The sequence below is a fragment of the Zootermopsis nevadensis genome, unplaced genomic scaffold, assembly GCF_977971745.1.
Source record: "Zootermopsis nevadensis isolate Lab colony 2312 unplaced genomic scaffold, Znev_1.0 Znev_ptg000050l, whole genome shotgun sequence".
NCBI lineage: Eukaryota > Metazoa > Arthropoda > Insecta > Blattodea > Termopsidae > Zootermopsis > Zootermopsis nevadensis.
The window spans coordinates 500,242-504,988 of NW_028259182.1; positions in this window are offsets into that span (position 1 = coordinate 500,242).

Sequence of the window (4,747 nt, forward strand, 5' to 3'; positions counted from 1 at the left end):
TGTGTTGAATTTTGCGAGCATGCGCATTGCAACACTAAGTACATGTAATTCGTAGATTGTTAACCTGCGATCTGTTGTACAAACATTCAGCAAAATCTGTCATTTTTGTACACAGGAGAAATCTAAGTTACAGGAAGAGAAGCAAGACAGACAGACAGACTGTCCCTTCGTTCAGTACCTTGTCTCAGGAAGTAGAAACTTTGTTGCACAGATCAACTTACTGGTAGCGGACAACGTGATTCAATGATGGTAGAGTGGGAGCGAAAACGACAGACTTTCAATTGTAACAATGTATTGTGCTTACTTAACATCAATTCTCTGCCGTGGCAGATCAGCTAGCATTAGTTGTACTGGACAGACGCATTTTGATATTTAATAGACCATCACGTGTCTCATGCTATGCTACTTACGCTAATGCACGTATCTGTCAAAACAGTGTAGCACATATTTCGTGCACAATTAAACCCTAAGGTTCATCACCGAATTAACCAAAGCCCTCCACCGAACCCTGTCCTGGGCCAACAAAATCCAGTCTCCTTCGACTCCTATCTCCCATAGATCCCGCCTGAGATTATCCTCCCATCTACGTCTAGGTCTCCCCAGCGGTCTCTTCCCCTCAGGCTTCCCAAATAGTGGACCCAACCAACCAGATGGCTTACGGAACCCGAAGGTTCATCACCGAATCAACCAAAGCCCTCCACCGGACCCTGTCCTGGGCCAACAAAATCCAGTCTCCTTCGACTCCTATCTCCCATAGATCCCGCCTGAGATTATCCTCCCATCTACGTCTAGGTCTCCCCAGAGGTCTCTTCCCCTCAGGCTTCCCAACCAGTACCCGGTGCACACCTCTTGTCCCATCCATGCGCGCTACATGCCCCACCCATCTCATTCTTCTCGACTTCATCACCCTGACAATATTGAGGGATCTGTGCGAAATCTGCCCTTGTTAAAACCTCCAATTCATTTTTTGACGTAAATACGTCTATATGGAAGGGTCATTACGCAAAAACCTGTTACTAAAACAGAAAAATGTGTAAGATCCGTATCAACAAATCGACAACAATGGTCAGCTTGCGTGCATTGTTATGTTACCTAGGAAACGTCATCTGTTTACTCGGCATTGTTGTTTTACATTACTGCCGTTAACAATCCGCTTTCGTAACAAGATGGATGACATTGAAGATAACATTACATTATATTACAGAGACGTATTTACGTCAAATTCTCCGGAACCGTATAGTTCCACTGACAACGTTTTATATCCTTCTGCTTAAAGAAAAAAACGGGCTTGTAGCAACACGCAACAAATAATTTCGCAAGTCTGATTACAAGTGGTCTCGGGTTGGATATGGCGCGCAGGCCGTCAGTTCGGCCGCGCGGGGCTATTGCAGACATTTCAAAGCCGGTAAAAGAATACCTGTTTTAGTTTTACAAGCCGGATATAACAGTTCTAATAATATGGCTACATGTGACTTTATGAGCGAGGTGTGTCGGAAAAATACATGGAACATGTCGGATGTGTCACTTGAGGGAGTAAATTAAAAAGTCCTTCCAATTTCTGTTACTAAATTTGTCACATTACAATGTTAAATAAACCGTTTGTTCAAGAAAATAAAATCGAAGTCCTTATTAGAATTGCCTACACAATTTCTTCGCACCTTGACGATCCGACTGCTTTCGCTTTTCCAAAAGTAAGGCAAATTCTACAAGCTCTTTCTAAAAGGACGCTCCAGTTTTAATTTCATATAATTACCTAATTACACAACGAACATCACTGTGTTTGGCGTCTCTAAGGGCGGCCGCACACCAACTGCGTCAAGACAAACATCAAGACATGAGACAAAAGACGCAGTCTTGCTTCATTCGTGATTCAGACTCGAGTCCGCACACCGAAGTAGCACGTGTCTGCGTATTATCACATCTTATCTAGTTGATGACATGACGTCGTCCAGTGAGGAAGATATTTTAATGTACATGTGGCTTAAATTACGTAAAAGAAGGAAAAGGAAGTGGATTCATGACTTTAATGAGTCGTGTGCGTACTTTTTAGCGCGCGACTTGTTAAACGATCCGGTGAAATTCCAGTCTTATTATCGACTGTCTCCAGAATCCTATAAGGAACTTCTTGAGAGAGTTTCGCCACTATTGAGGAAGCAGGATACAAACTATAGGAAAGCTATTAGTGCTGTAAGTTAATGTTATAAACATTAACTTACCATCTATGTTTACTTCTTTTGAAACTGCATGCCAAGCTTTATCAACCTCCTCCTTGTTTGAGTGGCCCGGGGTCGAATAATCGTATAATACCGGGAATTTCTCAACCGTCTGCACTATCTTAATATGTATTTACTCTTCACTCATGTCGATAACGTACACTGGTGCTGTTCCTTGAGTACTGATGTCTCAGTCTTGACGCACAGAAAAGAAACATGCCGAGTCTCGCTGCACGTGTCTGCAGCATGAAGCTGACGTCAACATCATGACTCAGACCGGTGTGCGGCGGTTTTCATAATCTCATTCGTTTCAACTGTGCTCCTTTCTTTGCGTCATGTCGCAGACATCGTGTCTTGACTGTTACATGTCTTGATGCATGCCGGTGTGCGGCCTACCTAAATTCAGTAGTCTAACACAGTGGTATTCAACCTTTTTTGTTCGCGTACCCCCAGATATAATTTCTCTTCAACTTTGTACCCCCAAAGTTGTTGGTGTATAATTCCAATTATACATACGAGGGTGAGTCAAATGAAAACCGTAAAACTGAGATAAAAATTCGAAATATCGCGCCATTGTCCTATAAGTTGGCAGACATGTTACCAATGCTACAAAGAGTATCCTATAGGTGGTAGTATAATGCAGACAAACAGAACGCCATCACAGTGCCAGTTTGAAGATGGCTGCTCCACTAGTTACATGCACGAAAGAAGAACAACGTTCTGAAATTCGTTTTTTGATCAGTGAAGAATCTTGAAGAATCATCTTCGACCTGCAGTCAGATCAAAGCGACGTGGACTTTTGACTAGAGGTGTCCTTGACATGACAATGCTCGGACCCACTCTGCCGGTGCAACAGTTGCAACAATCCAAGACTTGCACTTTGAGTGTCTTCCACATCCGCCATACTCACTAGACCTAGCCCCAAGTAATTACCACATGTTTGGGCCACTCAAAGAGGCGATGGGAGGAAAGAAGTTCCGTTCTGACGAAGAGGTACAGCAGGCGGTGCATGAGTGGTTGCGCAGACAACCACAAGAATTTTTTTCTAGAGGAATCCATACACTTCGTAAACGCTGGAGGGCCTGTATTGAACGAAATGGAGACTATGTAGAAAAATGATACAGTTGTGTATCGCTTTCACTCAATAAATTAAATTTTAAAAAAAAAATTACGGTTTTCATTTGACTCACCCTCGTATTATATAATTTAAATCTAAAATAAAAGTAAAGCTGTCCCACTACACGCCATGTAGGCGCTTGGGGGAGAGGAGGCATAGCTCCTACTCTTTCTTGACCTCTGCACTAGATGGGGGTGAGTGGTCAGCATCACGCCCCACATCCTAAATAAATTAAATAAATTACATCAAAAATAATGTATTAAATAAAAAGTTTTAAATGAGAAAAATGAAAATCAAGCTATTAAATAACAAATACATTGTTGTCTATCATATAGAAATTAATAAAGGACCAAAGGTATTTTAGCAAAGCAAAATAATGTTTAAATATTTTATCAATTATTAATTAATGTGGTTCAGACCTGTTAATGAGATGATTGAGCTTGTTTCTGCCGCCCAGATAAGAACTTCATAAAGGAGAGAGAGAGAGAGAGAGAGAGAGAGAGAGAGAGAGAGATGACGCTCCCAGATCGAATGTCCTTACGTCTGGCCCTGATTATTCAGTGTTTATCATAAAATAATATATATTTTTTTAAATTTCACGTACCCCCTAAGATGTCTTCGCGTACCCCAGGTTGAATACCACTGGTCTAGAGAGAATTTGCTATATGTAGTTCGCAAACAATCGACGAACTGCAGCAGAGATCGGCGTCGGCGAAGAAACTCTGGCTGCAGTTGTGCAAAAGTTTCGACGTCGGCTGCAAATGGTCTTGGACGCCGATGGTACACACACTGAAAATATTTTTACGCGATCGTCAATCACCCAAGACTACTGAACTCAGAGACATCAAATACAGTGTTACATATTATTATTGAAATTCACGGATCAAGAAACCATATGTTCGTCTGAAACATGATTAAGTTAAACGTGTCTCAATCACAATATTTCCGACGTGTCTCGTTCTGACACGTGGAGTGCTGACATGTGCAGAGGTGGAGTTTTAATCGCCGTTTTCCACGGAGTTCACTCACTTTAAACGCAGACGTGACTCGGAAACTACTTGTGGGTTGAAATCACTACACGTGGCAGCTTTCAAGTACTTCTTTATAACCACTATTTCCCCCCCCCCCCGACTTAAAACATGACACTATTACGAAATATTTAACTTCATACAAAAAAGTGTTGACAGGCATAATTATTGATACATTGACTCGTAACTTTTATGCTTCTGGATGTGACTGGGAACGAACTGTGTCCTTGGCCGGTTGCCTCCACGTGTTTCTTTGGCTGAAGTCGTCAGTTGCAGTTTACTTGACGTAACAGTCACTAATTTTGGTGATCTGAGCACCAAATTAACTGATGATTGCGTGGGAGAGCCTGACTAATATCCCCCTCCTTTCTATTATAGTTTATTTGTCA